The sequence below is a fragment of the Scardinius erythrophthalmus genome (genome assembly GCF_964197995.2).
Source record: "Scardinius erythrophthalmus genome assembly, chromosome: 5".
NCBI classification, from domain to species: Eukaryota; Metazoa; Chordata; class Actinopteri; order Cypriniformes; family Leuciscidae; genus Scardinius; species Scardinius erythrophthalmus.
The window spans coordinates 39,057,745-39,083,925 of record NC_138225.1 but is presented as its reverse complement, the minus strand read 5'-3'; the positions used below and the strand labels follow the sequence as shown (position 1 = coordinate 39,083,925).

General features: G+C 39.7%; 1 protein-coding gene across 1 annotated transcript in view; it reads left to right on the top strand.

The window, feature by feature from the left end:
• The window catches only part of abr (ABR activator of RhoGEF and GTPase), a 409,594-nt gene that overhangs the window by 88,834 nt on the left and 294,579 nt on the right, over nt 1-26,181 (top strand). The window lies entirely within an intron of this gene.

The window sequence follows — 26,181 nt, the reverse complement described above, 5'->3', positions numbered from 1 at the left end:
CAACCGCTCAGTAGGCACTGAAGTTCAAGGAAAGCAAGCTTTAACTCCATCATTCCTCGTTCATCATCACGCCCTGTACTCCTAGACAGTATTAGCAATTCATGATGGCGGAGAAAGCTACGGAGGCTGAGAAAGCTATGGAGGCTGGGGAAGCTACAGAGCTAAGTCAAGCATTAGAAACAAGATCTATAGCTTCTGCTTCGACTAATAGATCTAGAAGCTCATCGGCTAGCGCAGCTGCTGCCAAGGCTCGCGCTAAACTGGAAGCTGCACGGGCCAGGACTGAATTCCTTAAAAAAGAATCAGAAATCTTGATTGAGAAAGCTCAACTGAAAGTTACAGAGGCATGCATGGAAGCGTCTCTGGCAGCTATAAAGCACGAAAGTGAGGTGGCAGCAGCCATTGCTGAGACAAAGGTTTTGGAGGCAGCAGCAGATAGTGAACTTGGAGAAAGGATTTCTGATGTGAGAGAAGTTTCTGATCGCACTCGTGATTACGTCATGAATCAGTCTCAACTAAGGTTATTGTCTCCAGCTGGAGATGAGCCATGTCAACTACCTCTAAAGCCAATTGTCCATGTGTTGAGGCCTGAGACACCTCCAAGGCATCGTCGCTTTGCATCTTGGGATGTCAGAGATTCCAACAATAAACCTGATACTGAGAGTATAACGCAGCATCCCCAGAAGTCAGTGCAAACAACTAGTCAAAAATACCAAATTCCGCCGTTCACTTCTTCTCCATATAAGACAACACCACAACCATCGTTCAACAATGACACTAATGTTAGTGAGGTCGCCAGGTACTTAGCACGCCGAGAGCTTGTTAATTCAGGTCTCTTCAAGTTTGATGATCGTCCGGAGAATTATTGGGCGTGGAAGTCCTCTTTCCTCAACGCAATTGAAGGTTTGCACCTGTCAGCTGCTGAGCAGTTAGACCTTATGTCTAAATGGTTGGGAGAACAGTCTTCACATCATGTGCAAAGGATCAGAGCTGTGCACACAGGTAATCCAAACACAGGCTTGGGAAAGGCTTGGGAGCGCTTGGAAGACTGCTATGGCTCTCCAGAGATTATTGAGAAATCCCTCTTTGACAGGATTGATAACTTTCCAAAAATCGGCACCAAAGATGCGAAAAAGCTTAGAGAACTTGGAGATCTTCTACAGGAAGTGGAGTCTGCGAAACATGAAGGCTACCTACCCGGACTAACTTATCTTGACACCGCTCGTGGTGTTGCTCCCATCGTAGATAAGTTGCCTTACAGTCTTCAGGAGAGGTGGATGGCTCAAGGTTCTCAGTACAAAACAGCACATCAAGTCGCCTTTCCTCCATTCTCATTCTTCTGTGATTTTATCTGCAGAGAGGCTCGAACACGCAACGATCCAAGTTTTGCTCTGTCTTCAGGAATCCATAGTGTGTTGAAACCAGAGCAGCAATTCAAGAGACAAATTAAAAGCTCAGTCTATACTCACAAGACGGAAGTGTCAGCAGCGACTGTGAGTCAGACACGCAGATCAAACTATGAGTTGGATGATGTGGATAAGACCTGCCCGATTCATAAGAAGCCCCACCCTCTCAATCGTTGCAGAGGTTTTAGGATCAAACCTCTGGATGAGCGCAAGACTTTCCTAAAGGAGAAAGGTGTTTGCTACAGGTGCTGTGCAACAACCACTCATCTGGCCAGGGACTGTAAGGCAGCTATTAAATGTAAGGAATGTGGCAGTGATGATCACATCGCAGCGCTTCATCCAGGACCACCGCCTTCAAATTTATTTGTTCATGGCGGGGAGGGAGAGATAGACACGCCTCAACCTGCTATAACTTCCAAGTGCACAGAAGTCTGTGGTTACGGTGAATGTTCACGGTCATGCTCTAAGATTTGCCTGGCTAAGGTTTACCCAGAAGGCCACCCAGAAGGAGCAATCAAGCTTTATGTGATCCTGGATGACCAGAGCAATAGATCGCTTGCTAGAACCAAGTTCTTCGACTTGCTGCATGACAAAGGAGAGAAGTCATCATATACTCTACGTACCTGTGCAGGTGTGACAGAGACCGTGGGAAGAAGAGCTACTGGTTTCATTATAGAGTCTTTAGATGGAGTGATGAAGGTGAAATTGCCAACATTGATCGAATGCAACAATATGCCAGACGACAGGGCCGAGATACCAACACCTGATGCAGCACATTGGCACACTCACCTAAAGCCCATCGCTCATTGCATTCCTCCTTTGGATCCAGAAGCCCAAATTCTTCTTCTTTTGGGTCGTGACATCCTTCAGGTTCATAAAGTACGGGAGCAACGTAATGGACCTAATAACGCACCCTACGCGCAAAGACTAGACCTAGGATGGGTCGTAGTGGGAGACGTCTGCTTAGGATCCGTGCACAGGTCTGCAGCACTTAGTGCTTACCGTACCCATGTACTTGATAATGGACGTCCTTCTCTACTTCCTCCATGTCCCAATAAACTCAGCGTTAGGGAGAAGTTTGACATCAAGCCTCTGCCTGAGATATCTCTGGCGCACGGCACCTTCATCTTTGATGACTATGCCATAGGAGATACCATCTTTGAGAGGACAAAGGAGGATAATAAAATTGGATTGTCTATTGAAGACAGGCGCTTTTTGGACATCATGGATAAAGAGATGTTCATGGACGAGAGCAATAGTTGGGTCGCACCACTCCCATTCAGAACACCTCGCCAACGACTCCCTAATAATAGAGAACAGGTATTTACACGCCTAACCTCCCTTTTGCGCACATTGGAAAAGAAGCCTGAGATGAAGTCTCATTTTGTTACGTTCATGCAGAACATCTTTGATCGTGACCATGCCGAAGTAGCCCCTCCTCTTCGAGAAGGCCAGGAATGTTGGTATTTACCTACCTTTGGGGTGTACCACCCACAGAAGCCCGGTCAGATCAGAGTTGTCTTCGACTCCAGCGCGCAAAAACAGGGCATCTCCTTGAACGATGTTCTTCTCTCTGGTCCTGACTTAAATAATAGCCTCTTGGGAGTCTTACTGCGTTTTAGAAGGGAGCTGGTAGCTGTAACTGCAGACATCGAACAGATGTTTCACAGCTTCATTGTGAAAGAGGAAGATAGAGACTTCCTTCGTTTTCTCTGGTTCAAGGATAATGACACCAGCAAAGAGATCATCGAATACCGCATGAGGGTGCACGTGTTCGGTAATAGTCCATCTCCTGCTGTAGCCATTTATGGTCTTCGACGAGCAGCGGCTTATGGTAAGGAGGAGTATGGTTCAGACGCCAAACACTTTGTAGAAAGAGAATTCTACGTCGATGATGGACTTTTATCAACACCCACAGCTGCGGAAACAATCGATCTGTTGACACGAACAAAGAAAATGCTGGCCACTTCGAATTTAAAACTGCACAAGTTTGCTTCTAATAGCAAGGAAGTAATGAATGCATTCCCGACCGAAGATCATGCGAAGGGACTCAAAGATCTTAACTTGGAAGTTGACCCTACTCCCATCCAACGTAGTCTCGGACTTAGCTGGGATGTGAAAGGGGACACTTTCACCTTTCATGTAACCGACATTAAGAAGCCCTTTACTCGCAGAGGGATACTGGCTACTGTCAACAGTCTCTTCGACCCACTTGGGTTCGTTGCCCCTATCATCATTGAAGGGAAATTCCTGCTACGAGAACTCTCAGGTGAGACTTGTGACTGGGATTCTCCCCTCCCTGAAGACAAGGAAGAAGCATGGAATGCATGGAGGAGATCCCTACAAGATCTCAAACAGCTGGAGATTCCTAGAACATATGTTCATACTACTCTCTCTACAGCTGTGAGGAAGGAGCTCCACATTTTCTCTGATGCTTCTGTCAAAGCGATTGCAGCAGTGGCATATCTTCGTGTCATCAATGGCGAAGGAGCATGTCACACTGGGTTCGTCTTGGGGAAGGCCAAATTAGCTCCGCAAGCTGCTCATACCATTCCCAGGCTGGAACTAGGAGCTGCGGTTTTAGCTGCAGAGATAGCAGAGATAATCACAAACGAGTTGGACTTCACTCTAGATGCTGTGGAGTTTTACACGGATAGTAGAGTCGTCCTGGGGTACATCTATAACCAGACAAGACGGTTCTATGTATACGTAGCCAATAGAGTGCAGCGTATCCACAGAGTGTCAAACCCAATGCAATGGCACTATGTGTCTACTAAGCATAACCCTGCAGACCACGCAACCCGCTCCGTTCCAGCAGCTCTGTTGGGCACAACCACCTGGCTTACAGGACCTGCCTTCCTGTCGCAAATGGATCAGAATCTGTCTCTGGAGGAGAGGGAATTTGACCTCCTCGGACCAGAGTTGGACACAGAAGTTCGTCCTCTTGCTACTACTGTATCCGACGATTTTCATCTTGAATGTCAACGATTCGAGCGATTCTCTTCTTGGAGGTCATTAGTCAGAGCCATAGCTTTTCTCATACATGTCGCCCAGACTTACAAGTCATCTGATGATCGAGAAAGAGCCTGCAGCTCATGGCACTACTGTGCTAAGCCTCGTACAGTGAAAGAGTTGTTACAAGCAGAGGAAGTTGTAATCAAGAGCGTTCAGAGGGAAGCTTACCAAGAAGAGCTCACCTGCATCGCCAAAAGAAATGACATCCCGAGGCACAGCGCTCTGAAAAAACTGAACCCTTACGTAGATAGTAGAGGTCTTCTCAGGATAGGAGGTCGGCTTAAAAATGCAACTTTGGATCTCCAAGAGAAGTTTCCTTTGATTGTTCCAGGACGCAGTCATGCTGCTAAGCTACTTGTGGAGCATTACCATGATCGAGTCAAGCATCAGGGCCGTGTGTTTACTGAATCAGCTATCCGCAATGCAGGGTATTGGATTGTTGGTGTTAGGAAGCTTATCAACAGCATTGTACACAAGTGCGTCGTATGCAACAAACTTCGTGGGAAGGTAACTGAGCAGAAGATGGCGGACTTACCCATCGATCGCCTGAGCACTGAACCTCCCTTCACGCATGTCGGTCTTGATGTTTTTGGACCTTGGACAGTTGTCGCAAGGCGCACGCGAGGAGGACAAGCTCAGAGCAAAAGATGGGCTGTTCTTTTCACTTGTATGAGTATTCGTGCCATACATATTGAGCTGATTGACAGTATGGATTCATCCACCTTTATAAACGCCTTGAGAAGGTTTTTTGCTCTACGAGGTCCTGCCAAACAAATCCGGTCTGATTGCGGGACCAATTTTGTAGGAGCCTGTAAAGAGCTGGAAATTGTGGTAAATGATCCTCAAGAGCCTAGTGTGAGGAAGTACCTGGGTGGAGAGGGTTGTTCATGGGTTTTCAATCCACCTCACGCATCCCACATGGGAGGAGCCTGGGAGCGGATGATAGGAGTCTCCAGGCGCATACTAGATTCCATGCTCCAACAGATCAGTCCTTCCTGCTTGACACATGAAGTGTTGTCTACCTTGATGGCAGAGGTTACAGGAATTGTCAATTCAAGACCCCTTGTTCCTATTTCCACAGACCCAGATTCACCTTTCTTGTTAACACCAGCCATGCTCCTAACTCAAAAGGGTCATACACTCCTCCCACCTCCAGGTGACTTCAAGGAAACCAATCTCCATAGACAGCAATGGAGAAGGGTGCAACATCTTGCTAATACTTTCTGGAATAGATGGAGGCGTGAATACCTCTCAACGCTTCAAAGCCGAAGCAAATGGCAAGAGGAACGACGAAATCTAAGAGAGGGCGATGTTGTCCTTCTTAAGGATGCTCAAAGTAAGCGCAATGAATGGCCTATGGCTCTTGTGACCAAGATTTTTCCCAGCAGTGACAAAAGAGTCAGAACGGTTGAACTAAGAGTTGCAAGGAATGGGACAATCAAGACATTCCTTAGACCTATATCGGAAACAGTTCTGCTCATGCCAACGGAGGACTGATATTTGTGAGGTCTTATGTGAACATTCTCAGGTTATATCGTGGTATCTAAACAATACCAGGCGGGGAGTGTCATGGCACATATTTGTTTTTTATTTGTTAGCACCATCTTGTGGCAGTTTGGTGTTATAACAAAGAAATTGATTATTGTGAACCGTTTTCTTAGTGGTTGGTTTAGGTCATGTGACTCTTGGGTTAGAGGTTAACCAGGAAATAGCCGCTGTGTTCCAGTTTCTTTCCATGCGGTGGGCCAACAAGTCATCTCTCTGTTTTCTTTACGTTTTTGTGCCTCGGAAAGGCTTTGCCTGTAAGTTTATCTTTTTTCAGTGTTTGCATGAACGTGTATATATATTTGTAATTCATTAGTTTGAGTTTAAAAACGAACTATTCAACAGTGATGGCAATTTGTTTATAATTACACTAAGAAGAGCTGATTGTAGCCTTTTGATATGTGCTCAGAGAATATTTGTAAACAGCGGAAATTCATTTGTGTTTATTTTGAGAATATTTTGTAACAAGACATTTGTAATCTTTGTATATTTCAGTTTTACAAAAAAAAGAGAAAGAAGAGGAAAGAACAAAACAGTAAAACTTTCAACTTTACTACTGCGTCTGCCCTTTTCTGACTCCTGTTAGCTATCTGTCAGTGTTGCGTAGACGGAACGCGCATCTAGGACAGAATACATAATCTAAAAAAAAAAATCCAGAAATCACAATATATGATTTTTTAACTATTTATTTGTATGATACAGCTGCAAATAAGTATTTGAACACCTGTCTATCAGCTAGAATTCTGACCCTCAAAGACCTGTTAGTCTGCCTTTAAAATGTCCACCTCCACTCCATTTATTATCCTAAATTAGATGCACCTGTTTGAGGTCGTTAGCTGCATAAAGACACCTATCCACCCCATACAATCAGTAAGAATCCAACTACTAACATGGCCAAGACCAAAGAGCTGTCCAAAGACACTAGAGACAAAATTGTACATCTCCACAAGGCTGGAAAGGGCTACGGGGAAATTGCCAAGCAGCTTGGTGAAAAAAGGTCCACTGTTGGAGCAATCATTAGAAAATGGAAGAAGCTAAACATGACTGTCAATCTCCCTCAGACTAGGGCTCCATGCAAGATCTCACCTCGTGGGGTCTCAATGATCCTAAGAAAGGTGAGAAATCAGCCCAGAACTACACGGGAGGAGCTGGTCAATGACCTGAAAAGAGCTGGGACCACCGTTTCCAAGGTTACTGTTGGTAATACACTAAGACGTCATGGTTTGAAATCATGCATGGCACGGAAGGTTCCCCTGCTTAAACCAGCACATGTCAAGGCCCGTCTTAAGTTTGCCAATGACCATTTGGATGATCCAGAGGAGTCATGGGAGAAAGTCATGTGGTCAGATGAGACCAAAATAGAACTTTTTGGTCATAATTCCACTAAACGTGTTTGGAGGAAGAAGAATGATGAGTACCATCCCAAGAACACCATCCCTACTGTGAAGCATGGGGGTGGTAGCATCATGCTTTGAGGGTGTTTTTCTGCACATGGGACAGGGCGACTGCACTGTATTAAGGAGAGGATGACCGGGGCCATGTATTGCGAGATTTTGGGGAACAACCTCCTTCCCTCATTTAGAGCATTGAAGATGGGTCGAGGCTGGGTCTTCCAACATGACAATGACCCGAAGCACACAGCCAAGATAACCAAGGAGTGGCTCTGTAAGAAGCATATCAAGGTTCTGGCGTGGCCTAGCCAGTCTCCAGACCTAAACCCAATAGAGAATCTTTGGAGGGAGCTCAAACTCCGTGTTTCTCAGCGACAGCCCAGAAACCTGTCTGATCTAGAGAAGATCTGTGTGGAGGAGTGGGCCAAAATCCCTCCTGCAGTGTGTGCAAACCTGGTGAAAAACTACAGGAAACGTTTGACCTCTGTAATTGCAAACAAAGGCTACTGTACCAAATATTAACATTGATTTTCTCAGGTGTTCAAATACTTATTTGCAGCTGTATCATACAAATAAATAGTTAAAAAATCATACATTGTGATTTCTGGATTTTTTTTGTTAGATTATGTCTCTCACAGTGGACATGCACCTACGATGACAATTTCAGACCCCTCCATGATTTCTAAGTGGGAGAACTTGCAAAATAGCAGGGTGTTCAAATACTTATTTTCCTCACTGTGTGTGTATATATATATATATATATATATATATATATATATATATAAAAGACAGAAAATATTACTTGTCTTACCTTATTCTGATTTTATGATACACTCAAAATATTCCACAACATTGATTAACCCTCTGGGGTGTTTTTGGGGTCCTTGAGATGTTCTGACATGCCCTGACATTTGTGCTTTTTTCAGTTGTAAACATATTAATGACAAAGGTGTAAATTCACTCTATATAGCACAAACAGGACTACCATAATATGTGAGCCACATATATGTACATGTTTTCATTTTTGAGAGAATAATGTTTATGCATGGTTATCGAAAAAACAAATAAATTAAAGTTTCTGAAATAAGGCCACAAAACACATACTAAATATGTGGCAATAAGACTTTTGACTAATGGATGTCGTTGCCTACAGTTTTTTCTTCAAAATGATGTGAAAATCATCCTGCCTAATCATTCACATAAAACAATACATTGATTTAAGTTTTTTGAAACACTTTTAGTTTGGAAAGCCAATATGCGGATGGGGCGTAAACACTCCAACAACATCATGCATATTTAGTAGTTCACACCTGATGAGACAATGTCCCTGCATACTTAATGAGCCATTCATTCAGGTGTGTCACCTATAGCTAACTTAAATATACAAGCTTCATAAAAATGATCATTCTAGAAGAAAATTTCAGATGGCATTTAGAGGCTTTTGCATCTGAACTCTTCATATATACACACACAACCACATATATATATATATATATATATTTACACACACACACATATATATATGCATACACATACATACTTTATAATCTATTCAAAACTAGTCAACGTCTTTCAAAACTAAAGTATACATTTTATCATACGTATTTCAAAGTAAAGGATTCATTATTTAGTTGATGACTTTATTTTTGACAAAACACATACAGTATATATTCCTCATCTCAGTATAGCAATAGAGTTTGCAGTATTTGAAAATCGATAATATTTTGTAAAATTACATTTATATTTGCATTTATGTCAAAACCTAGACACTTTTAAACATCAAAAGGACATTTATTAATATGTATTCGTGTCAAAATGACACAGATTTTCCTATTCAATTTTGCATGGAAACGCTTCCAAGACGCTTGCGTGTCGCGTGAAAAATAGGCGTCGGTTCTATTTCTAGCATGCACGCGTTTTCCACGCGGCTCTTGCCGCGCCTGAGACGCGCGTCTCACACAGGCAGTGTGCAAACTCTAAACTGTTAACATGGGAGCCGAAATAAAAACGGACACGCCATGCAGCTGAGACGCTTACGCCACGCATCCAGTGTGTCACCGGCCTTATCCAGCGGATGTGGGCATTTCACAGGTTTGTATGGATCGCCTCACATTTGCGTTTGAATAGCGCGGTCTCCGTAGGCGGAGTCACATTACAACTTAATTAGCTGAGATGAGAACGACTGACATCTCTCTCTCTTTACATACATATTATATAAACTGTGAATATTTGTTTTTCTTCATTTAAAAGAAGAGAATTCAAGCTTCATGCCTGTGTGTCTGTATGCCTGTTTGACTGAGTATTCGCTGAGTTATGGTTCATTTTCGGACGCGTTTCAGAATTGACTTCACTGACGGAGAGTAGGCAGAACTCGCATCATGTTTATTTTTCTTTATTTGGCAAAAAGCACAGCACTTTGTTTTTATTATGAGCATACACAAAAAAATACACACTAAACAGGATCGATTGATGTATAACACAAGCATATAAGATAAAAATAAATTTTTTTTTTTTCTTTTTTTTTTTGCACTCATAAGGAAAAAAACGAGCTGATTAACCCGTTGATTAACCGCTGGTAAAATATTTTCACCGTCACATACCTAGTATATTTTTATATAGATACAATAGGCCTACCTGATTTTGAACACAAGAGGGCAGTATAGCACTATGAATGACATGATTTATTTATTTTTTGGACTAAAAAAACATTCTGGCTGTTTCTAAACAAACAATTATTAAATTGAAAAAAAAAAAAGAATAAAATGGGTTTAGTTCTGATATTTGTATAATTTTATATAGAAATAAATGGTGTATAATAACATTTTTTGAAGATATGAGGCTTTTAGTGTTTCCATTTTTGACATTACTTTAATCCCTCGCCATAGCAAAACCGTTTGAGATATGTATTATCCGTTTACAATTTAGCATTTTTAATGTATTTTCATCATGTTGAAAAAGTTTGGTGGGAATAAAATTAACCACTTAAGAGGAGTGGGTAAAAATTCAGAGGCTGATTTTGCAAAGAAATCCACATTCAAACCAAAATATCTGACTTCCTGTTGGTTGGAGCTAATGACTGTAAATTAGAAAGTTGTCTGGCTCGATGAGACCAATATACGTACGGATTTTTGTAACTGTTGGTAAAACTACCCCCCCCCACTTTTGTCAAAAGCCTTTTGAAAGTGACACACTTTCTGCTGCCAGTTGGTGGCGCTATAACTTGACTCACAATAGTTACATCCATCTGATCGGCCTCTTAGCACGAACACTGCTGAAGTTTCATCAAGATCAGTTAATGTATGCAGAAGTTATAACACTTTGTGTTTCTCTTTTCTCGCCATAAATTCGTTTCCTCGCCACGACCAAACCGTTCGAGATGTCAAAAATCCGTCCGCAATTTAGCATCCTCAATGTCTTGACTTCATGCACACCGAGTTTGATGGGGATTGAATTAATTCTCTAGGAGGAGTGTTTCAAATTCCACAGCAAGCGTTCTCCAAACAACCCATAATAGCTGACTTCTTGTTGGGCTGGCGTATAACTTAAGAGTGCGAAAGTTGTTCGGCCCGATGAGAACTATATGTGTACCGAGTTTCATAGTAATTCATGCAAGCTAGTTTGATCTATGGACCAAGTTTTCGGACCCCATTCAAGGGGGTGCTGTTGAGCCCCCCTGCCACGCCCGGGTACCAGCTTCAGCCCGGCCCTGATGGCTGCAGGTTCTGACCTGTGTGCAAAGTTTCAAGAGTTTTTGAGCACGTTAAGGGCCGCAAAAGCTCCTGAAACCTTGAAAAACAATTAAAGCAAATCTCTCCTAACAGACAAATCCCCCCCCCCCACACACACAGATACAGAGAGAGAGAGAGAGAATTCTCCAAAAAATCACATTCAAACCAAAATATCTCACTTCCTGTTGGTCAGAGCTTATGACTATAAATTAGAAAGTTGTCCGGCTTGATGAGAACAATATACATAATGATTTTTGTGACTCTACTTAAAACTAAGCCCCCATTTTTGACTAAAGGTGGCGCTACTGAGCCCCTCACCACGCCCGTTTCTGAAACTTTGCACATGTCTACTGGCTAATAAATGTGATGTGTCTGTCGAGTTTCATCCAATTTCAAGCATGCTAAGAGTCTCAAAAGCATCAAAAAAGAATATTAAAGTTCTATGCATTGCCATGGCAACAGTATCTAAGATATCAATAATCCTTTCACAGGTCTACATCTGCCGTGTGTCTACATTATACACATAAAGTTTGAAGCAAATCGGGTAAAAATAAGATGGTGATTTCAAAGCATTTTGAAAGTGACAAACTTCCTGCAGCCAGTTGGTGGCGCTATAACTTTGACTCACAATAGTCACATCCATGTGATCGGCCTCTTACAACGAACACACTGCGGAAGTTTCATCAAGATCAGTTAAAGGAGAACTCCGGTCAATTTTAACATTGAGCTCATTTTATTGTACATTTGGAGTGCTGTCAATACAGAGAACAACGACAAAAATCGGTGTTGCCTACACCGAGTTATTCTATTTTTAAAATTTGCACCCTGTTGACTTCAATGGGGCAATGTTTAAACCTGCTTTTAGCCTCTTAACATCCTTGATGTGTCATTACAAGTGCACAGAAAATGTGAGTGATTCCTTCTGAGTGAACACGAGTGGATCTGACTGCGGTAGATTTAAAAGATATGTATAAAAATTATGTTATTTAAGCCAGCGCAAATACCTGTTTACATCCTGTTTTTCGGTTGAAGTCCAAAGTAGTCGATTGCCGAGTTCACGCGCATAGGTTTAGTTACCAATGATCACGCGCGTGAACTCGGCAATCGACTACTTTGGACTTCAACCGAAAAACAGGATGTAAACAGGTATTTGCGCTGGCTTAAATAACATAATTTTTATACATATCTTTTAAATCTACCGCATTCAGATCCACTCGTGTTCACTCAGAAGGAATCACTCACATTTTCTGTGCACTTGTAATGACACATCAAGGATGTTAAGAGGCTAAAAGCAGGTTTAAACATTGCCCCATTGAAGTCAACAGGGTGCAAATTTTAAAAATAGAATAACTCGGTGTAGGCAACACCGATTTTTGTCGTTGTTCTCTGTATTGACAGCACTCCAAATGTACAATAAAATGAGCTCAATGTTAAAATTGACCGGAGTTCTCCTTTAATGTATGCAGAAGTTATAACACACTTCCTGTGTCCCATTATTCGCCATAAATTTGTTTCCTTGTAACGGCCAAACCGTTCGAGATATCAAAAATCCGTTCGCAAGAATTCATCCTCAATGTCTTGACTTCATTCACACCGAGTTTGGTGGCGATTGGATGAATTCCTTAGGAGGAGTATTTCACATTCCATTGTATGCGTTTTCCAAACAACGTATAATAACCGACTTCCTGTTGGGCTTTTGTAAAACTTAGAGCACGAAAGTTGTACCAGCTTCAGTCCGGCCCTGATGGCCGCAGGTTCTGACGTGTGTGCAAAATTTCAAGAGTTTTTTAACATGTTAAGGGCCCCAAAAGTGGCAAAAAGGCAAAAAAAAAATAATGAAAAAAAAAAAAAAACAGAAATCCTTATGAAAACAATAGGGCCTTCGCCCTTTCAGGGCTTGGGCCTTAATTATTCATGTACCGGTAGTCCCAATGGAAATGGATTAAATAAAATTTTGAAAATATAAATGGAAGGTAAAATCATTTTTGACTGATAAGACTCAAAGTGGCTGTTATTTGTGCAGTTCTGAGATTGATTTGTTTTCATATGAAATTCATGATTAGATCTCTGAGGTCACTCAGCCCTGGCTCATACACTCTGCCTTTTGGTTCTTTGTCCACCAAGGAGCTTGTGTGTGCATGTGTGTTGTGTGTGTGTGTTGTCATGGCTGAAGACATGCCCTGCCCTGCCCTTCCCAGCTGGTTACTGAGGGCCTCTTAACTCTGCCCTCAGATTGTTAACCAATCAGAGCACAGCATTACAGACCACACACCACATGGCTCAGCCAATTGGACCTCCGGTCTGTCTTTACTCCACCGGAGCATGATGAATGATTCAGGCCAGTCAAGAGGAAGAAAGGAGGATGGAGGGGTGGGGAGGATCTGAGAGCAGCAATGTGGAGTGCTCTCAACGCAGGGGTTCTCCTCTCTCTTCTCTTATCATTCAATCATTCGATCATTCAAGCTTTATATAAGTATTATGTCAGCTCTCTGTTGAGCATACCTAAAAATAATACCTCAAACAAACAAACAAACAAACAAACATAAAAAACATAAAAAATATCAAGTACATGGTCTCTTTTTATAGAAAACCTTTCAAATTTTGAAGAAAACAGATTTTGATCATGTTGTTCTTATGTTTCAACACTGCTGAGAAAACCCCAGAAAAGTGATGAAATTTATTGATGCATTTTGTTATTATTCATGCTTGACTAGATGACTGCTAGAAAGTAATGTTATCAAAATACTGGAATTTTTAAATTCGATATGATACCTTGAAAAATATTGATATTCGATACCACAGGGAAACCTGCTATGTAGATATTTGGATTATTATTTTATTATTATTTTTTTTTATATTTTTGAGCATTTTGGTGCAATATCTTACACACAGCACAGAAAGGGTTTATTTTAAACTTTGAACTAAAGTAAACCGTCAGTAATAAAATAAGAACAAATAAACAAATTGCAAATGATAGCACAAATAAATACAATAGAATAAAGAGACATAGGAAATAAAAAATTAGCATTTTTTAAAAAAAATTGTCTTTTGTTCTTTGATTAACATAAAAGGCAGCAGCAAGTATATTAGTGCTATTTACAGAGCATTTCTGTAGGCCTATTTGGTTTTGTTGTATTTGCAGCTCACGTGCTGTTAAACTGATGAAGCTGTTTTCTTAATTTGTTTTTTTCTATTTGCATTTGTTTTCTTCAGTTGCAGCGCGTTGAGCTTTGTGCTATTTGCAGCACGTTTCTGTATTTGGCTGTGATGTGAGTATTTGCAGCACGTGTTGTCAAACTGATGAAGATGTTTTCTTCATTTCCTGGTGTTTTTTCTATTTGCATGTGTTGTCTTCAGTTGCAACGTGTTGAGCTCTCTCAGCCACCATGGAAAAGGAGTACAGGAATCGTTTCAGATATTTCATTATCAATACGTATCGAAATATTGATATTTTTGACAACACTATTAGAAAGTGTTTATGACAGGTCATAAAATCAAGTTTGGACTTGTTCACAATCATGTCAACTGGATCAGGGCCAAATTTAGTGTTGATATCTCAAAGCAATCCAAAGTTATGGCATTTGGAACCATGGTAGCCTTTTTATCCAAATTCCAAAAACTTCTCCAAACAAGTGTTTTACACATAAATGCCACTAAACATAAAAATATTTATAATTGCCTAGAATAAGTAACAAGTAAAAAGATCCTGGTTGATGGGTGATGATCTTCCAGCTCTGTTTCAGCTGTGCGCTCCTATTCTATGGCTCCTATTCTGTAAATCAAGACCTGTCAATCTGAGAAATCAATCAAATCCAAGAACGCTCCAGCTGTAAAACAGTGTCAAGTCAAAGTCACCTTTATTTATTTAGCGCTTTTTTAAATACAGATTGTATCAAAGCAGCTTCACAGTGATAACATGAAAATAATACAACAAAGTTTGTTTCTATAAGAAAATTGCATCATCGTCCACCTTAAGTAAGGGAGATCAATAATATTGTTGAATATTAACCCTCTGGGGTCTGAGCTGTTTTCTGGGTCCTGGAGGTGTTCTGACATGCTCTGACATTTGTGCTTATTTCTGTTACTTGTGACATTTTAATGGCTAAAGTCTAATTACACTGTATTCAGCACAAACTCTGCTACAATAATATATCAGCAGCATTTGTGTAAAAGTTTGTTGTTTTGAGATAATGACATTTATGCGTGGTTTGTGAAAATACAAAAAAAAATTCTCACTGAAATAAGGTCATGAAACCCATACTGATTATTTCTTCACAAGACTTTTGAAAATTGTATGACGTAGCCTAGAATATTTGCTCTAAAACTATGTGAAAATCACCCTGACTGCTCATTCAGATAAGACAATATATTGATTTAAAATTTTTACGACGTGTTTTGTGTGAAAAAAATTTATGCGGGAGCTCATTAATATGTAAGCTTTTCACACCTGAGAAAGACAAAGACCCTCCCCTAACGGCCCTATTAGGAGCTATCAGGCCCTATCATTCTGAGCAACCTTGCACAAAGAATGAGGAGATTTAAAAAAAGAATGGCTTTTAGATTTTTTGGATTTATTTACAACACAACATAATCCAAAGATACACAACAAATGACAAAAAAGCACTCATTGAAAACAATTATCCAAAGACAGAGACCTTTGTGCCATTCCTAAAAACATTGTACATACCTTTCATTTCCAAGGTGTTTAATTTTTCAATTACCATGTTTATGTACAGAGACTCATGTGAATGTTGAAGTCAGCAGAAGTGGCATCTGGGCCCTGAAAAAAAAAAAAAAAAAGTGAACATACTGATATCAAGAGAAAGCTCTGCACGATTTTGGGAATAAATTTGAGATTTTTCTGGTTAAAATTGCTTTTTAAAATTCACAGAATACACACACACACACACACATAAATGTTTCCAACAATATATAATATAATGAACACCAGGTTTGTTGTGCCTTGTAGGCATAGGCTATGCGCATTGCTGCATAAAGTAAAATAATAATAACAATAACCTATAGCAGCCTATAAATCTTCCAAAATATTTCATTAACAACTAAGCTAGAGAAAAATATATTGATTATCATGTTACTTCAAATGTTTCCATTCGTTATGATGATATGAAATGAGATAATAGTAAAAACATGAAGCCGTTTGGTGCTTTTCAAACGCGATCACGATCCAAAATATGATACATTCAAACGCGATCGCGCTCAAATATAAAACATTATGGTTACCATATACATATCTACATTTGAGCAGATATCCACAAACACAGTAACAGTAAACACGGGTCTAAATATTATAATATTCACCATATATCTAGCAACAGTTCAACTGCAATGTGAAATTTATGCAACAATAACAAACTAATATGTAAGAATTTCTTACATCTTTCTTGTCTTCAAATCGCGTTCTTCTTCTTCTGAGGTAGCCTAAATCCAATGTAAGCTCACGGCGCGTCTTTCAAACTCGACGAAAAGCAGAGACTTGTGAAGTGTTTTGGTGTTTTTTTTTCCTGAGGTAACGAGCGCGTTCGCGTTCCATGTGGAGATTTGCATGTGAATGTCTTTTGCGCGAGTGGGCGTGTTCAAATAAAAATAAAAATAATTAGGAAGCGTTTGAGAAGCTGGGCATCTTGTTGGTTTTATACAAATTACTTAAACAGAGAATATTTGTTTTCAGTTTGAATCCGATCATTTAAAAGTACACACTTAAATGTTTATAAAGGTATATGGCTCATAAATGTGTGACAAGTATTCGCTGAGTTTTGTTTCAGTTTATAGACGTGCTCAAGAAAAAAAAGTTCACCGCGACGGAGAGGCAGAACGCACACCCTGTTTATTTTCTTTATTTTACAAAAGCACAATGTTTTGATTTGATTGTAAGTGGACACATACAAAAGTAAAAATATCACAGATTCTTTTTTTATATTTCTTTTTTCTGTATGACCATAAATGAAGGAGTAATTTAAGTTTATAGTGCTACAATGTGAAGAAAATCCAGCAAAACGCGCCGGCGCATTTGCCGACCTCAGAGGGTTAAATGTCCCCAACTAAGCAAGCCAAAAGCCAAGGCAACAGTGGCAAGGAACCAAAACTCCATCAGGTGACAGAATGGAGAAAATAACCTTGGGTGAACCCAGGCTCAGTCGGGGGCCAGTTCTCCTCTGGCCACTGAGCGGACAGTGTATGATTATGATCCAGGCAGCATTACAGGTCAGAAGTCAGATTGGATCAGAACATTCAAAATATTAATTCAGTTCCATCTGGTTGGAAGTCGGAGTCATCACGCCGGTATGGAGACGAGTTTGTTGAGGATCAGTGCCGATGGCTGTCGTGTCGATGAGGCCTTTACAGGGCTGATGAGGCTGGTACTTCAGGGATGCGTCATGGATGGGTCCAGGTGCAGGTCCACCATCTGATCTGTATAAGGCGGGGATCCGGCTGACTTCCGTAAACAGGGGAGGGACTGGTTGACACTTCAGGACTGCGTTGTCATCGTATCCAGGCGCAGGTCCTTCGTCAGATCTGGATACGGCCTGGATCCAGCGGGCTGCGGTAAACCTCGGATAAACAGAGAGACTAATATTAGCGTAGATGCCATCCTTCTTATGATGTAACAAGTACATCAGGATTTATGGGGAGTGTTCCCGGTTCCGGCTGACCTAAACCATGCAGCCTAACATTGAATTAAAGAAGTCTATAATGTGTTATGTGTATAACACATATATTTGCTAGGTCAAAGAGATGTGTTTTTAGTCTAGATTTGAACTGACAGAGTGTGTCTGCTTCCCGGACAATGTTAGGAAGATTGTTCCAAGGTTTTGGTGCTAAATAGGAAAAGGATCTACCGCCAGCAGTCGATTTTGATATTCTAGGTATTATCAACTGGTTGGAATTTTGAGATCGCAATAGACGTGAAGGACTATAATGTGTTAAGAGCTCGCTCAGGTACTAGGGAGTTAAACCATTTAGTGCTTTGTAAGTGATCAGCAATATTTTAAAATGTATACAATGTTTAATAGGGAGCCAATATAGTGTTGACAGAACCGGGCTAATATGGTCATACTTCCTGGTTCTGGTAAGAACTCTAGCTTCTGCATTTTGGACCAGCTGTAGTTTGTTTATTAAGCGTGCAGTGCAACCACCCATAATAGCATTACAATAATCTAGCCTTGAGGTCATGAACGCATGAACTAATTGTTCTGCATTTTTCATTTAGAGCATATGATGTAATTTAGATACATTTTTAAAATGAAAACAATGCGGTTTTACAGATAGTAGACGCGTGACTTTAAAATGAAAGATTGGTATCAAAGAGCACACCCAGGTTCCTAACCGACGACAAAGACTTGACTGAGCAGCCATCAAGTGTTTGACAGTATTCTAGGTTATTACGTGAGGAAGTTTTTTAATTTTAATCCGTTAATTTTGGTAAGTTTCGTCAGGGTGTGAAAAAATATATAGCTGCGTATAATCAGCATAACAGTGAAAACTAATTCCATGCTTCCTAATGATATCTCCCAAGGGTAGCATGTACAGAGTGAACAGCAACGGTCCTAGTACTGAGCCTTGTGGTAGACCATACTGAACTTGTGATCGATAAGATATCTCTTCATTTACTGCTACAAACTGATAACTGACAGATAAGTATGATTTAAACCATGCTAATGCAATTCCACTAATGCCAACATAATTTCCAAGTCTATTTAAAAGAATGTTGTGGTCGATAGTGTCAAATGCAGCACTAAGATCGAGTAATACTAATAGAGAGATACAACCACGATTGGATGATCATAAGAGCAAATCATTTGTGACTCTAATGAGAGCTGCCTCAGTACTATGGTACGGTCTAAATCCTGATTGAAAATCCTTGCAGATATCGTTTCTTTCTAAAAGTAACATAGTTGTGAAGATACTGCCTTTTCTAGTATCTTTGACATAAAAGGTAGATTTGAGATCGGCCTGTAATTGACTAATTCTGTAGGATCAAGTTGTGGTTTTTTAACAAGCGGTTTAATCGTAGCCAGCTTAAAAGTTTTTGGTACGTATCCTAATGACAAAGATAGATTAATGATATTAAGAAGAGGATCTGTGACCACTGACCTCTGGAAGCATCTCTTTCAGTAGCTTAGTCGGTATAGGGTTTAACATGCATGTTGTCGATTTAGATTATTTAACGAGTTTAGAAAATTCTTCCTCTCCTATAGAAATGAATGGATAGAATTTTTCCTTAGGGAGACTACAATGCACTCCCTGATGCGATACTGCAGTAGACGGTTGCATGGTTATAATTTTGTCCCTGATATTATCAATCTTATAATTGAAGAAGTTCATAAAGTCATTACTGCTGTGCTGCTTGGAAATATCTTGGCTTGAAGCTTTATTTTTTGTTAGTTTAGCCACTATTTCAAATAAATACCTGAGGTTTTGTTTATTTTCTTCTAATAGGGTTGAAAAATAAGCAGATCTAGCATCTTTTAAGGCCTCTCTGTATGCAATCGAGCTCTCTTTCCATAAAATGCGGAATACCTCTAGTTTTGTTTTCTTCCAGTTACGCTCCATTTTTCTGGCTGATAACTTTAGCTTGTTGAAGAATGTGTGCTCGTTGTACCTCGGCATTGGCGTTCTTTAATCTTCTTTAAGCGCAACGGAGCAACTGTGTTTAAAGTGCTGGAAAAGAGAGAGTTAAAAGTTTCTGTCGCAATATCGAGTTCTTCTAAGCTATATGGGATGCTGAGGAGATGAAACTGATCAGGAATAGACATTGTTTTGTCTGAAAGTACATTTTATTAATGTAATTATATTGTGTGACTGTACAGCAAATTGGTCAACATTGCGTTGTTTTAATTGTGCTTTGTAAATAATACAAATGAATGAATGACATGCAGCTTGGCTAAAACTATAGGACTTCTGGTATTCGATTGAGTAGCGATCATAACGCAGTGTTTTCCAACGCCATTTGAAAGTTCAACCAATGGAAACTGGATCTTGAGTATGGTGGTTGGTGATGATGAGTAGAGCAATCTGACACTCAAACATGAATTGGGGCACCAATTGGGGCACTTGATTGGTCAAACACCAAACAAGTCATAGAATCTGATTATCGGCCGATACCGAACTGCAGCTGATCGATCGGAGCATCCCTATCCCATACTTGTCATGAGAAGCGCTTATCACCAAAACAGATGCTTTAAGGCATTCATGTGGGTTTCTCATGAAAAAAAATTATGGTTTAAGTTCGAAATTGAAGAAATTAGGACCATCTCATTCTTTTTCATCGTCACCTCTTTCTTCTTCTTCACCTTCTTCACCTTCTCATTCTTCTTCTAATTCTTCTTCACATTTGCATTCTTCTTCTACTTCTTCTTATTCACCCTCACCTTTTCGTTCTTTGTCGTCTTCTTCATCATCTTCATCTTCTTCTTTATTGGTAAAGCAGCTCTGATGTGTTATTTTATTTATGCAGCAACAGAGCCTAAAACTCAAACTTAAACATTTATTCTACTGCCTTGCAAGATCTGATATTTCCTTCTGGAAATGCAAATCTAGTTTTTCTCCCACCTCCTTTTAATATTTTGAGATTTTGATCTTTCTCGCTTTCTCTGTCATGAACACATACACAAGCAAACACTGTCTTTTCATTGCTGATACAGTTTAGTCATGTTTTAATCATGAGATGTACATTTGAATTACATTTAAATTTAGCTCTTCTGTTGACTTTAAAGAGCTTTTGTGTGCAGATAGTACTTCCACATTTCTGTCAGTAGGTTATGCCTTGTTTTTTAAGAGTGGAATGATTGAATGATTGAGTTACACAACTTGTGTTTTAAGGAACTCTAGGAAGCACAAATTTGGACGTTTCTGCAGTTTGATTGACTCTGTTCAAGTAGGTCTGTGTGCGGGTCTCATCTCTCAGACTGACAGAGATTGATTGACATGTCTGTGTTTTGTACCAAGCTGATATGAAACAAGATTTTATAGCTAAGCAAAATGTATTCTTTTCAGTTAAAAAAAATGTATGCAGGCGACATACAGACATTGATTTAATGTGTTCTTCACCATATATAGCAAATAAGAGACGATTCAAACACAATCACTTTGCCTGCACATGAATAATTCCCACACTCTGTGTGTGTGTACAGCTACTGTCAGAAAGACACTCACAGCCTTCATAGCACACACTAAAACATCCCTGAATTTCCCCTGGGTGAACTGTGTGAAGATGTATTCACTCTTATTAGAATTGCAAACTATTACACTGGGTTCACCGGATGATATTTTGAGGTTTTGGATGAAATTCATGATCGTATTAAATGCCGCCTGTGGAAGAGCTGTCAGCCAGTGACCCCTTAACGTTTATTTTTTGGGAAAAATGCAGGCGGCCTATAACTATAAATCATTAAAGATTAATCGCAATATTAATAAAAAAAAATCCCATTATAATTGCATCATGTGGGTGCATGTAAACGCACTCCTATGTAACATTGTTTATTATGTTTCACTTTATAAACATCTACGTTTGAGCAGATATCGATGAACACAGTATTTCACAGTAAACACTCAATTTCTAATATTAATCATCTTACAGTGTAAACACTCATACTACTTTTATATCGTACTGTTTATTATAGAGCATAAGAACATCCTTGTGTCGTACATGTATATTTATTTAGCATTGAAATGTTGCCTACCTGTCTATATTTCATATTTCAACAGGTTTCTGTCGATTTCACACATTTTAGTCTGGCAATTCAACTAGTACAATGTGAAGTTTATGCAACAATAACACGTTAACTAATGTAAGTAAATTCCTTGTGAATGTAAGTGAATGTAAATGTAAGCTTATTCCTCACAGCGCACCTTCCAAACTTGATGAAAGGAATGATGAAGCTGATGCTTTGTTTGCTGAGGTAATGGGGAAGTTTACAGGTTTGCGTGCCTCACACATGGACAATTTGCACGTCAAAGACTGCGCAGCGTGTGGGTGTGGTCACATTAGAAATAATGAGCAAGACTTGAGAAACTGAACCTCGCGTTGGTTTCATACGGATTACATAAACAGAATATTTATTTTTGATATGAATTACTTCATTTAAAAGTAGACACTTCAAGTTTTCTAAAGACTGTGTGCCAAGTATTCGCTGAGTTACAGTTCATTTTCCGACGCATTTCAGAATGGATTTCACTGAGACAGAGACAGCAGAACGTGCATCATGTTTGTTTTCTTTATTTTATGAAAAGCACAACATTTTGTTTTTATTGTGAGTGTACACAAAAGTAGACAGTTTCAAATGACAAAAATCGACTAAATTATTTGAGTCTATTTCGCATGAAGAAAAAAGCCAGGCTCGTGGGGGTTAATCATTACCAGTGCTGTTCATTGACTTGAACTGTATCCTTCTAAATCAGTACGGTTCCACTTTGCAAAATAAGTGGCAATCAGTATGCTTGTTTTTTGTGTGTTTTCTTTACCTAACACTGCTTGAAATGTCTTTTTAAACCTGGTGGAATTTAAGAAGGTTAAAAAGACATATCCGGGTTGTGACCTGTGTATCTTACATCATCACTGGAGTTCTCCGAGGCATTGACGGATGACCGCACTGAGAAACATTGCTGACAAGTTTTTTATGCAGGTGTTATGTAACATGCCCATTTGTTTTCCCTTCTCTCTTTCTCTTTTCATTTTTTCCTTCCAGTTTTTTTAAAGGACAATTCCGGTATTTAACACTTTGAGTCTATTTTGTAGTTTGTTTTGGATGAACAAGAGTGGTGGACAAAGAAATTTTGACAATGGTTCCTGTCGCGACTTTTTGACTATTTTAGAATTGCCCATGACCGCTTTAGAATGGGAGTCAATGGCCATGCACGAACATGTCCTTAAAACAACCCTTAACGTTCGTTTTCAAAACTGTGCAACTCACCGAGTGGTTAGTGGTGTTCGTTGATGATCAAAAACAAGTAGCGTAGCGAAATACAGTTTCTGTCGTGTTTTATTTGGCATTTTGTAAAATCCATTGATTTCCGTTGGAGGACTCATTGCTCGCTGATATTACTGCGCTACCGGAAACTGAAAGGGGGCTGTTTACATTTGATTGTAGTCTTTTAGGTCTTTTCGCTCGGTTCTCCATAACAATCCTAAGTTCTTATTTAACACTGTGGCGAGACTAACAAATAAACAGATGTCTCCTGAACAAAGTATTCCATTACAGTTTAGTAGTAATGATTTCATGAAGTTCTTCACTGAGAAAATAGAAAACATCAGAACCACAATTGTAAACGTTCAATCCTCAATCGCGCCTTATAATTCAGCCTCAATTATCACGCCGCAAGAACAATTACAGTGCTTTTCAACTATAGAACAAAAAGAGTTAAATAAATTTATCATTTCCTCTAAAACAACAACATGTTTATTAGATCCCATACCAACTAAACTATTGAAAGAAGTGTTACCTGTAGTGGAAGAGCCTCTCCTCAATATTATTAACTCGTCTTTATCTTTAGGTCATGTTCCAAGAACATTTAAACTGGCAGTTATAAAACCTCTCATTAAGAAACCACAATTAGATCCGAATAATCTAGTAAATTATAGACCCATTTCAAATCTACCTTTTATGTCTAAAATACTAGAAAAAGTTGTGTCCGCTCAACTGGGCTCTTTCTTACAAGAAAATGACACCTATGAAAAGTTTCAGTCTGGATTCAGGCCGCATCATAGCACTGAAACTGCGCTCGTTAAAATCACAAATGATTTACTTTTAGCTTCTGACCAAGGCTGTATCTCAATATTAGTTTTACTTGATCTTAGTGCTGCGTTCGATACTATAGATCATACAATACTCTTAGATCGACTACAAAATTATACTGGTGTTCAAGGACAAGCATTAAGCTGGTTTAGATCGTATTTATCTGACCGCTACCATTTTGTTTATTTAAATGGAGAAAAATCTATCATAACTCCAGTAAACTATGGAGTGCCGCAGGGATCTGTGTTAGGCCCTCTATTATGCTCAATATATATGCTACCACTTGGAAATATTATAAGGAAACATGGAATTAGTTTCCATTGTTATGCTGATGACACTCAAATCTATATTTCATCACGGCCAGATGAAAACGCTAAATTATCCAAATTGACAGAGTGTGTTAAAGATATAAAAGATTGGATGACGCATAATTTTCTTTTATTAAATCCAGACAAGACAGAGGTACTACTTATCGGTTCAAAAAACCACCCACAAAACCTCTCACAATACAACTTTAACATAGTAGGATGTCCTGTTACTTCATCCTCTACAGTAAAAGACCTGGGTGTTATATTAGACTGCAACCTGTCTTTTGAAAATCATATTTCATATGTTACAAGAACAGCCTTTTTCCACCTTAGAAACATTGCTAAGCTACGTAATATGCTATCAGTTTCTGACGCAGAAAAGTTAGTTCATGCATTCATGACCTCGAGACTAGATTACTGTAATGCGTTATTAGCCGGTTGTCCTGCATCCTTAATAAACAAGCTACAGTTAGTCCAAAATGCCGCCGCTAGAGTTCTAACTAGATCAAGAAAATATGATCATATAACACCGATTTTATCATCCCTACATTGGTTACCTATAAAGTCCCGTATTAATTACAAGGTATTGCTACTGACTTATAAAGCCCTAAACGGCTTAGCTCCAGTCTATTTAACCGATCTTCTATCGCCCTATAATCCATCGCGCTCTTTAAGGTCACTAAATTCGAGGCTTTTGGTCATACCTAGGATATCCAGATCCACCAAAGGAGGGAGAGCATTTTCACATTTAGCACCAAAACTCTGGAATAGTCTTCCGGATACTGTTCGTTGCTCAGACTCGCTCTCCCAGTTTAAAACTAGATTAAAGACGCATCTCTTCAGCCAGGCATTCATATAATACTTTTAATCCTACAGTTAAATCCGACCTCTAGTTCATAAACGCCAGAGGAGAACTGGCCCCCGACTGAGCCCGGGTTCTCCCAAGGTTTTTTTTTTTTCTCCATTAGGTCACCTGATGGAGTTTTTCGGTTCCTTGCCACTGTTGCCTTTGGCTTGCTCAGTTGGGGATATTTGGGGATATTTAATTGAATTAATCAATCAACGATACTATTGATCAGCATTACCGAACGTAGACGTTCCACTAGAAACAAACATTGATGTATTGTTCTAATTTATTACTGTGAAGCTGCTTTGATACAACCTGTGTTGTGAAAAGCGCTATATAAATAAACTTGACTTGACTTTACTTGACTCTGTGCTAGCGTGAGCAGAGCAACGGAAGTTGCGGAAGAGCGGAAGTTTATACGCGGTTGTGAGGTATCCAGTGGCGTGGCGTGGGGAAAATTTCTGAGGAAGCCAATTAAGACACAACCTCTAAGCTGTGTGTTTTAAGGGGTGGGGGCAGAAAATCATACGTTACCATTTATATGTTGCTATTTTGGATGAACTATTAGAGCGCCCAGCATCATCTTACCGGGACTTATGCTTGTTACAATCCAACACGGACTCACTCTCTCTCTCTCTCTCTCTCTCTCTCTCTCTCTCTCTCTCTCTCTCTCTCTCTCTCTCTCTCTCTCTCACACACACACACAGTCAGTCCTCTTAAACATCTTTCATGGTGTTTTTTATTAAAACATTCGCAGATAGGAAACGCCAACGGTAAGCAACAAGAAGATAACCTTTTTCATTTAATACACCCTTAAATCGGTGTGACGCTCATGTAAGGATATACAATAGCGGTTATTCACAACAAACAATCACAACAATAAACAACAAAGTGCACTCACATGCTGCTTAATCAAAGCATGCAAGAAACAGTAAGAAGAACTATAATCACATTAAAAAAATAACACATCGCTAAATGGGCAGTTCAGACCAGACGCGCGCTCTCGCTCTCTCTCTCACACACACACACACACACACACACACACACACACACACAAACACACACACGGAACATTAGTTTTGGTGTTGGCCTGCCATCGGATTTAATTCTGAGTTGCTGCTGTAGAGGCAGTTTAGTTTTAATAATTATTAATAATTTTAGCTAACTAGCAAAACAAGATGTCAACACA